This window comes from Hoplias malabaricus, chromosome 14 (genome assembly GCF_029633855.1).
Source record: "Hoplias malabaricus isolate fHopMal1 chromosome 14, fHopMal1.hap1, whole genome shotgun sequence".
Taxonomy (NCBI): domain Eukaryota; kingdom Metazoa; phylum Chordata; class Actinopteri; order Characiformes; family Erythrinidae; genus Hoplias; species Hoplias malabaricus.
The window spans coordinates 15400503-15411871 of NC_089813.1; the positions used below are offsets into that span (position 1 = coordinate 15400503).

Below are 11369 nucleotides of genomic sequence, written 5' to 3' on the forward strand. Positions count from 1 at the left end.
ATGAGCTTCGGTTTGTGATGAAATTATTTTAGTATGATATTATAATTTGTTTAGAAATGTGTTCTGTGTGTTGTGCTGAAAGTAATTATCCAGAAATGATGTTATCTAATGTGTAAATTGAAGCTTAGTCTCACTACTGTGGAGTCGGGTGGCTACCAGTTTACTACTTATTAGTCATTGTCAAGTTAGAATATTTGCATGTTTCAATATTAAAAAGTGTGTTGTGGCAACAAAAGGCAGCAATTACCAGGTTATTAATGGAGAAATAAAATTGTTATATTTTCTTGGATATAATAAAGAAAAACTGGTGATGGTAAGCAGTAAATCATAATGTGCCACCTGTCATCATCTGCATCGTTTAAAAAGCAGGAAGAAACAACAAGTTTGTCCTTGTTTCTGAAGAGATTTTTTTTGCATACTTGTAAATTTTGTCACAATTTTGTGATATGATTTTTGCCAGTTAAATGGAAGTCCGGCCATAGTATACTTACCTACCACTCCCACATCCTTCTCTCTGAATCAACAGTTCATTAAAACGCCTGTTTAGCACAGGTTTCTGTAGTACTGTCTCATCTGTTTTTGGGTACTCTGGAACCTAAAATAGCGCTGCCATATATAATATGCCCCTCTGCTGCCATCTGCTGGCACCAAGTTAAGGCACGGCCTCTTACATTGTTACATTGTTGTCTCTTACACTCTTACAAATGTTACACGCAGATACAATTTGACAAATTTTTAATATTAGTTTTTATTCTGAATATTAGGAAACGGGTTTAATAGAGATATATAATAAATATTCTTTGTCTACAGTATTGTAATAATTCTACACTTTATCAGCTTTACGACTTGATTTCGAACTGTTAGTGTTGAATATTAATATGCAGATTTACTCAGCTTCCTCTGTTATTTACTTATAGCAGTTAATCACACTTCTGACATTTATATTTTTCTTTTTATCTTCCCCTGAGACTGCTTATTCATTTTCTTTCATGCTTTTCTTACAGATGGCGTCCGGACTCCAAAGTTGACTGGAAAACCATTCCAACATCGAAATGTTCAATTTTATTGCATATCCAATCTTCTCAAACACAACAGAACTGACCCCCAGTATCTGAAGAAACAACAAAAGGGCAAAAGTTATTCTCCTTCCCATTAAAGAAAAAAAAGAAAAGAAAAAAAGAGCACAATTGTTTCACTCAGTCAGATCACATGGAATCGGTGGGTCCATTGTGGTGACATGATGTGACAATGAGGGGGTGGGGGGTGGGAGTCAAAAATAATTGTGCATTTCTTCCGGGACCATTCTCCGACATTGCATTGATCAAATATCCAAAAACCAGCTCATCACGTTGCAATTGTCATTTAGGCCAACCTTTGCCTCGTTCACCTAAAAGGCAGTTTCCCCTAAATGACACGGCTCCTGAGAGCTGCTTTTTGGGCAATTTTTTTTTCATCCAAATAATAACATTTAGATACTTGGTGGTAATTTTTCCAAAACAAGGGTCAGAAGCTCGTTTATCGCCTAGTCTTTAAATGTTTTGGAGGCAGGTTTATAAATGGAAGATAAGACCATGTTGAAAATCACTGTCATTATAATCCAGCTTTATCATGTCAGAAAAGAGGAAACAAAGTGAACGGTTTGAGCTTGACCGGGGTCCACTAGCCGCAACCAGGCCTGTATATTTAGTCTAATTTTTTTTTTTTTTCTTTTTTTTTTTTTTTTTTTTGTCTAGTCACAAATCTTTGTTTGCACAGGAATAAAACATTGCTTATATATAGAATAATGTTAAAATGTCAATTAGCCAAGCACATGCTGTTAACGATGATGAATGCTCATTTTTAAAAAGGAATTGAAAAGTCCATTTTAATCACGTTTCTCACTCTTTTCCCCATTTGGGCGATGTAGAATAACGATATGAAGATTATCCAGTCATTTATTATTATACATTTTTTTTTTATTTTATTTCTCTTCTCCATGTCCTTTTTTCCTGTTAGACCTTGGTGTAGAGGGTGTTGAAGAGGGTGGGGTCGGGATCACGGGTTCAGGGCGACTCAATCTTCATTTTTACCCGGTTTCAACAGAGGTGCCCGTTCCGTGCTTGGAAAACCAGTTACTACTCTGTGAATGACATGTTGTAAAAATCAATGTTTGAAAATAATGATATTGAAAAAAAAAACTTTTTAAGTTAAAAATTAAAAAAAAAAAATCTTATTTTGGTTGTCTGCCATGGGTGGGTTAACTCTTAGAATCGCATGCTGTAGAATTGCTTAAAAAGAGGTGCATATGGAACTAAGTCCTTCGATGTTTTTCTTTAAGAAAATAACCTGTTAAATAGATCACAATATTTATATTTTTTTTCTTTTTTTTTTCTTTTTTTTTTTTTTTTGCTACTCTGTGCATACATAATTCAATTAAACTTGCAAAGCTATGCACTCGAGAAGCAAACACATTGATCGACCCGTTTTGTCCATACCTTGGAGTTTCAAAAACACTCTTACACCGACCCTTACACACAAGCAACACACACTCTTAAACAACTAGAACAAAAAAATTCATTCTTTCTGTAGCAAAACACAAATTCCAGATACAAAGAAAAAGAATGCTAGAGACATTTTGTAACAAACAGGTTTTTTCTGTCCTTTAATAAAAAAAAAGAAAAAAAAAAACTTGCAGCATTTGAATGGCAGAATTTTTCTGTTGTTCCCTTTCTGCGTGTAACGAGAGGCGCTCTTTCCTTAGCGATAGTGGCATTTCTTCCATTCTGTTATTCCTCTGCGACATTCTGTACAAAACAAAAGTGCTGTCGTTGTGCGTTAGGCCTGGAGTTGGCAACAAAATAAATAAAGAGAAAAAACATACAAAAAAAAGGTAAAGATTAAATCAATTCCCTCTCTTTCTTTCTCTTGCTCTCTCTCTTTATCTCTTTCTCTCTCTCTCTCTCTCTCTATACAAATAACTGTAGAGCTCTGCACACCCCCACTGTATCCTTATCCATCTTTTGTATTTAATTTTAAATTCAGTGTACAACAGAAAGCTGGATGCAAGATAGAAACTATATTAAAATGTACTGTTATTTAAGATGTAATAAAGCAGTTTGAGATGACCTGTCAGTGTTGTTGCAGTTCGTAAGTTCAACTGTGAAGTGGTGTCACAACATTAATCCTGCTCTCTGTACACATACTAATACCACTCTTACTTAGTTGCTCCATTATTAATGTTAATGTGAAATTATTCAAACCCTTATCTTGAAGTTAGTTAAAAGACACAGGAGCTTACTGCAACTGATAGATGTCACCGCCAGCAGCCGATGGGGCAAATAATGAAGAGTGTATTCCATAATCTAGAAAGTATGCTTCCAGAATGCATTCGTTTTTGCCGAAACCACATAGTACTGTGCTACATGTGTGGAATGCAGTTACAGATGTTCAAATGTTTTCATGAACGGCTGCCATACCCTAACAAAGAAAAGCAAAAACACATGGGACCCTTTTTCTCAGTGCTAAGTGTTGACTAGAGCGTTTAAAGCTACCCAGCAATGGGCTGTGAAGCAGTGGATCTGTGTTTTTTGGTGTGATGAATCTCCATACAATCATTTTGGGGGTATGTTTAAGTTGTTATCCAGGACGACTCATGCATCATTACTATCCGACATCACAAACTCTCACTTGTGGCAGAATACCATCAAATCCTCCTCATTTGGCAGAATCTGGCATCTCCTTAAGTACTTAAGATTCACGGAAGTTTTGCACACTATATTTGGTAGATCATGTTAACTATGTCAGTAAGTCAGGTTAATGTTTTTGCACTTTCTATAAACTATTGAATTAGGATTCACCAAAAACCGCATGACTTACATTTCAATTTAGCAGAACCTATGTTTATTATTGGGGATGCTAAAAAATGTACTATATATATATACTCCCTTTGTAACTTGTAAATGTGTTGAAGGAAAAAGCCCTCTTCCCACACGCCTCGTTGATTGGTTAGTGAAAAACGCAGGGACGTTGGTCAGCCAATAAAATCATGAGATCCGACGACGCAAGAAGCAGGCCACAGAACCGAGTACAGCCCTTTCACGTTTAAATATTTAGTGTACAGTTTATTATCGTTTAATTTTGCTATCATTTCCAGACCTTTAAAAATTAACATTAAAGTGACGAGCAGGACTGAGGCTGACATTTTATGAAACGAATCACCTTTTATCCAAACGAAGGTCCATCTTCCCTTATTTCTCATCTGTGGCGTTTATCTGTGGAGTCCTCAGACGAACTCGGCCTACAGGCGCCTACGAGAGTCCGTTAACACCACTCATTAGGTTACGTTAATTACGTTTTTAATGTTTTACGTCGCATATATATCTACCTGATTTGACAGTGTATTTAAATGTGTGCGCTAGAAACAGTATAAACATACACATTACAGCTGTGTTTTTGCCAGTTTTTGCCAGGGACAGGTTAAAAAGGGGCTAAAGTCTGCAGTCAGTAACTGCAGAATGCCACTCTGTTAAGTAGAGCTGATAAAATGAACAGTAAATGTAGAAACAGAGGCAAATTCACGGCAGCAGCAGCGTATAAGATTAAGGTCACCATGCTCAATGCCAAGTAACAGCTAGAGGGGTATACAGTCCCCTGAACATTAGACTATGGAGAGGTGTATCCGGTTCCAATTGTATGAAACGGATTGGCTTTTGTGATTCAGAACTAATCCTCCAACATCTGTAACTGAACTCACTAGATACTTCTTAGAAGAGTAGACTCTGCTACTAAACAAAATGGAAGCAAACGGCCTGTAAATAATTAATACCATAAAAAATCAGAGATAATTAAAATCATCATGTCGTTTTATAGTCCTTATAGTATATTTCTTTCTCACAAAATGGGCCATTCTTCAGTCTATGAACGCTTTGAGATCTAACATCACACTGACGAAAACCAGCTGTGAAGTTATTTGTGGCCACATGCTCCCTCTGGTGTTGTATCGCTTTAATCATTTTCTAGTCGCAGGTGAGTATTTTTGACCACATTTCCCAAAAGAGTGCTCTATAAAATAAAATAAGACTTCTATTCAAATGATGTGAACAGACTCTGTATTATCGGCCTAGACTTTATAGGTAATTATATGGGAAATCTACCTGTTATTTACATTTAGAATTATTCCATAAGTGGTAACTGGAATAAAAAAGTTTATTGTTATATAGTGTACTGTTTGTATTGGCTTTTATTTATTGTATATATATATATTAGTGCAGTCAGTGGACTTATATGTAAATTTTGGATTAAAATAATTTGACATGGCAGACATTTATGGACCAGCAGAAGAGATATATGCAAAATATTACAGCCAGGTAAGCTATATACTCTGTTATTTCTTTAAATTCTGTCTTAATTTAAGCTTTATTTGAATTATTTAGGCTAGAACCTGTAAAAAAAAAAAAAAAAAAGAGTATGAATGACTGAAGATTTTGTAAACATGAAGATAACTAAAACAAACTTTGATACTTGTGCATGTATCCCAGTCATAATTCCACAGTGAAAGCTGGAAAGTCTAGTAAAATTGATCAATTAATTAATTTGTGAGTATATTCATATTGGTACATTTTACCACTTTTTCCATCCAACGTTTCGTATAGACATTTAATGGCTAAATAGAATCTATTGGTGCAGATATGTAATATAAACACATACGTGAATGCATGTACCAGTGAGTGATAGACCTCCTACCCACTCAGGGAGAGAAAGGTCAATTATGTTCTTTTGGACACCCGGCCACAGAAGGCTGTGGCATCAAATATGCATATAACTTATTGTTTCAGGCAAAAAAAAAAAAAAAAAGCAGTTAATAATGCTCAACATCTAAATGACCCTGTTTTTAGAAAATGAACAGTTTGCCACTGTGTATGATGTACCTTTCAGTCTGGATTCACTGTCAGCATCATCATGTTGTAAATAACGATGTGTGAAAATAGAAGTAATTCTGTAAGCCATTGCACTGAGTTGCCAAACGCATTTGGCTTCTCACAGTTGATCACTCCCTGCTGTTAAATAGAACGTGAGCAGTTGGTTTTGATGTCTCAGCTTAAAAATGGCTCCAGAATAACTTACTGCACAGATCTCAGTGTGAAGTGAGAGATGTATTTTTGTCCCACATGGCTCAATTCTAGGGCCTATCTTAATATCTATTTATATAAATAATACTACCTCAGTGGAAAATATTAATTCAGTAATATATGACATCCTGTTTACACACATTTTTTGGGGGATATATTTTCACAGATTACTGGAATCAACTAGAAAGTTTTCATCTAGAACAATCCCACAGGATAGACTGTGAGCTGATCTGCCTTCTCAGCAGTTTGTTCTGGTATTAAATGAGTGTCAAACTGTAAAAACTACTTGACAATTTCTGTAAAAGTTGGTTTATAATTTAGTGCATTTTATCTCTGTTCTTTAGCTTAAATGGAGATATAGCAGATCCCAGTCTGCAGCTGACAGCATTAGATGATATATTGATCAAAATTATATTCAGTATGTCACCTCATATCTCCAATAATGTAACTTTTATTACCGGAGAAAAGGAAGTATCTGCAATAACTGTCCAAGGAACACTAGGTAGTATTTTGATGTTAAATTTACAGATTTAAAATCATTGTGATTCTCCACTGAACCTGAACAGAGCCTCTCTCCCTGCTACTCCGGGCTCAGCACTGCAGAACATGCACTGTGTAGCTTTTGGAGTAGGGTAGGAACTCATCCCCCCTCCTGTTGATTTCAGGACAGTGCTGTAACATTGAATTAAGACTACCAGCCATCTTTCAGTAACACACCCTGGACACAGCGCCAGTACATCACAGACATCCCACACACACACACACACATTAGTGAGCAATTTCACATGGCCAGTCCACCTACCAACATGTGTTAGGATGGTGGGAGGAAACTGGGGCACCCAGAGGCAAACGCCCATACAAATTATCATTAAATAAAGATTACTAAGCAACAACAATGGTTACTCTTGCTGTGGGAACTATTATCCTGGTGTATAAAATTCCCAATAATATGAACGTCTATTTAAAGGTGTTCTGGGCTCTGCTTTTTTTTTTTTTTTTTTTTTTTTTTTTGCTTTGTAATATTTTTGGTAAAAACTAGTACTCCAGAAAAGTGTTATTGTAAATAATACATAATTCACTCAACATTAAAAGCATAAATAGCTGTTCCTCTATCTGCATTGATGTTGATTGTTCAATCAACATCAATTAACATCAAATTACTCATCAGTGGCACTCTGGATATTTAACAGCGGGGCCAAGGCACATTGATGAACTGATGAAATTATTAAAATTATTAAATTAAAATTTTTTATATCTAAATAAGTCTGTCATCAAGAGTGTTTTTTTTCTAGAGATTTATATTATTCAAAGTATTTTACACGTCAACATTAGTAGGTGTTCATTACACTTTTGTTCAGAAGGGGGCACAATAGTACAGCATTTTAATAAAAAGGAATCCAGTTTTTATACCGTCTAATATTTATGGGTAGATGTGTCTTTAAGTCTCAGCATGCCGGAACATTTCATTTTATTAAAGAATTATGTTTCTACAATATTTGTCTGTCTTACTCAAGGTTTTATGAAAGAAAATGTGATTTAGTTGAGAATATACTGTGCTATATATAGCACAACACTTATGGGTATGTAAATATCTTTAAATATGTATATACACTTTACTTATTCCAAGTTTCAAGTTTTAGGCTTGAAACTTTCTGAAATCTGCCATTAAAAGATCTTCTAGGACAGGCTAAGTGCTTCATGAGCAAGGTAGGCTAAGGCTCACCATAAATCTCTCAAAAATGCACCAATGAATAATTTAACAGTGTTATGAGTGGTGGGGATTTTAGGTATTTCACCCTCTACAGTATGAAATACAACAATACAGGCCCAGTAGAGTTGCAAAACAGAAGAAAATATAGCAAAAATACAGAAAAATTATGTTTTATTAACATTTCATATACATGCCCTTAATTCTATGATTTTACTTTTCCCAAGGTGGTGGCCTTCTCTCAAAGTGCTGTCTGAACAGAGCCGAGCACAAAGGACCAGCTGGGCTTTACACAGCATCTCAGCATGTACAAGAACATGGCGGACGCCTGGAGAGGCTGGGCTCTGTTCCAGGAGCTCCTGGATGTTATTTCATATTCAGACCAATGTCACAGCTGCTCCATCGCCAGTGTGGCCTCATGCTACATCTTGGAACAGCCAGCTGTGGGTGGGGTCATTGTGGGCTATAGACTACGGGTCACGGGGCAGAGTAGATACCCAACACATTACAGAGTTTTAAAGTGGAGCTCAGCAAAGAGGACCTGAGTTATACTGAAGAGGTTCTGAGGAGATCCAGGGACTTGATGAGTGTCAAAGGGGACTGTGGAGCTGAGTATAGGAGCTAAACCTCCATGCAAATTAAACACATTTCAGACTCTCACATATAGATAAGCCAATCAGAAATTCTTCCAATAGCCATGACAGCAGTGCATTGTACTGTTGCTGTTGGAACAAAACATATCTACACAGCAGGTAGTGTCGCAGTCACACAGCCCCAGGGTGACTGTCTGTGAGGAGTTGGTGTGTTCTCCCTGTGTCCGCGTGGGTTTCCTCTGGGTGCTCTGATTTCCTCCCACATTCCAAAAACACACGTTGGTAGGTGGATTGGTGACTCAAAAGTGTCCATAGGCGTGTGTATGTGTGTGTGTTGCCCTGTGAAGGACTGGTGCCTCCTCCAGGGTGAGTTCCTGCCTTGTGCCCAATGATTCCGCATAAGCTCTAGACACACTGTGACCATGAACAGATAAGCGGTTACAGACAAAGAATGAATTAATTTTTTGAGTAAGTTAAAGGTGATATTCATAATATTATTCCAAAACACTTTTATAAAATTCAGAAAATGTTTCCCCACCAATTGTTGGCTCTCCAGTTTATTTGCATCCTATGAATATCTCTGGCGTTTTATACAGCCTTAGCTCGGTAAATGGGGAAAAAAAACTAAGGCTTGAGTTCCAAAATGGTGCAGGCTTTCTCTCTGTCTATTCTGGCTGAGCCACAGCTGAAAAATGGCACCTGGAGGCATTAGAATGAGATGGAAGGACATTTAAGCATGAAAACAGATAAGGATGTTTCTCTATTTATTCTCCATAAGTGGTTAATATTGACTTGTATTTGTAGTTTCAGATTACTTCTGGTGGAACTGACTCCAAATTTGGGAGACTGCAAACAATAAATAAAACACAAGTAGGAGTTTGTTTTGCTCTGAGAACAGTAGTTCTCCAGAATTATTGACATTGCCTTTAATGGAAAAATGTTTGAATAATTTTGGATATATAGCTAAATAAATGCGGTGTATACAGTAGTGTGTAATATACATGGGCTTATTTCTATTTGTTCTTTCACAATGAAATTCTGACACAGTTGACATTTTCAGCTTGTGTCAAAATATGGAGCTACAAGGATTTGTATACGGTATTTGAACACTGTATACTGTAAAAGTATGAATCTCTGATTTCACAACAATTCAAGTCAGGTATGATCCATTGGGAAATAATTAAGTGCATTATGAAAAGTCTATGTTGTAACCATGAGTGATTTAGAAAGTGTTGTTATTATTTTGATAGTTCAAAATTAATATATATATATACACAAAATAAAGACTAGGACTAGAAGGGCTGTGTACACACATGGCTGAGAATTATATTTTGAGAGTATACTTAGCTGAATTATGCAATTCATGCAAAAAAGACTAACGTTTTCTATTTCACATATAATAGATTTTTTTTTCTGTTGCCCTTTGTGCTATATGCATGTAGGACATGAAGGTAGCAGAGCTTGTGGCAGGCTGGATGGATTTTGCTAGAGCTGGAGGGTGTGTGTGTGTGTGTGTGTGTGTGTGTTTGGGGGGGGGAGACGAGAGAGAGAGCCGGGTTGCGTGCCTGAAACAGATCCGGCAGTGCTCTTGCACACTTGACGGGAAGTGAAATGGACAGTGGGGTAACCATGGCAACATGCTGCTGCATCTGCTCTTTCCCTCCAGGAGCACATTCAGGGTCAGAGAAGAAGTGGAGGATGACAGAGAGGATAAAGAGGTGAAAAATGTAGAAGGTTCAAAAGTGGTAGGTGGGATTAATAAGAAAGAGTTTGGGGTTTGTGTTATGTGTAAAATGTATACAGTTTTTTGCTTTATCTCAAATCAGTTGAGACATGTTTAAGGAGTGGTTTGGGGACTTACTGGTTTGTGTACCATATGAGGCACCAGTGTAGCCTGTGGATCAGGCCACACATACTAACTTTTAATCACACTGGGTTAGCTGGCGTTTGGACATCAAACTCATGGAAGTCACGACCGACCCACAGCACAAACAGAAAATAACAGAGTGAGGAAGTCTTTCATGACCAGTTCAAGTGTGCTTTACCTCACTTAAACACTGGACTCCTTTTTACCAGTGTGCTGAGGTGTATTTATTTAAATCACCTTGCACATTCAGCACATTTCAGATTTAAAAAGATATTTCAACTTTATAAATAAATATGGCTTAAATATTTATATATTTTATTTTATATTTATATAAAATTTTAATATTTTATATTTATAATTAATATTTATATATTATAACTGAATATTAAACTTTAAGGCCATTTAATACTAGATCATTATAGAAAACAAAATAGGATTCATGTATGTCATCTGTTGTTTTCTTAACTAACAATTTGATATTCGAAAAGTATGAAAATAATACTAGTAATGGAAGTTTTTCCAAATAACATATAAATAACCAATATTAATTTAAAATGTTTTGGTACTCAGTATTTAAGTAGTACTTATTTTGATATTCTGTAATTTTACTTGTTGTGTTTTTAAAGTTACCTTTAATTTTACTTGATTATTTATTTGTGATTTTCTCAGAGAAATATCAATACAATGATGTGAATTGGGGCTCTAGCTACGCCACTCATCTCTGTCCATATCTAAAATTAATTATGAGCTATTTTGCCAGATTATCTCGAAGTAACTGCTATGTTATTTTTTTAAAGTAGGATTGGTTCAAGCTCCACACATTATGAGAGTGTCTGAATGGTAGTATTCAAAATAGATTCTTAATTTTGCCAGTAGCAGAATACTGTAAACTAGCTTAGTCACTCCTGAGGTAACAGTTACTAACCTTGGCTCTCATTCTGCTCTCTCTAGCCAAAGTGAATACAAGCCTTCTACTTCTACTGTTCCAAAATGAAAACAAACTCCTTAGATACTGTTAAGGTAAGGAAAGCAAGCCAAGTACATGTAATTAAATGCCCATCACAGGACGTAAGAAAGACATAATATGTCAGCAC

General features: G+C 36.1%; 1 protein-coding gene across 3 annotated transcripts in view; it reads left to right on the forward strand.

Annotated features, from left to right (window-relative positions):
* The window catches only part of gnb1a (guanine nucleotide binding protein (G protein), beta polypeptide 1a), a 31965-nt gene extending 29386 nt beyond the window's left edge, over nucleotides 1–2579 (forward strand). For all 3 annotated transcript variants that reach the window (XM_066643575.1, XM_066643576.1, XM_066643574.1), the window contains one exon: nucleotides 1005–2579. The gene's annotated coding sequence lies outside the window, so the exon portion shown is untranslated. The remainder of the gene's footprint in view (nucleotides 1–1004) is intronic.
* Nucleotides 2580–11369: the final 8790 nt, after the last annotated feature.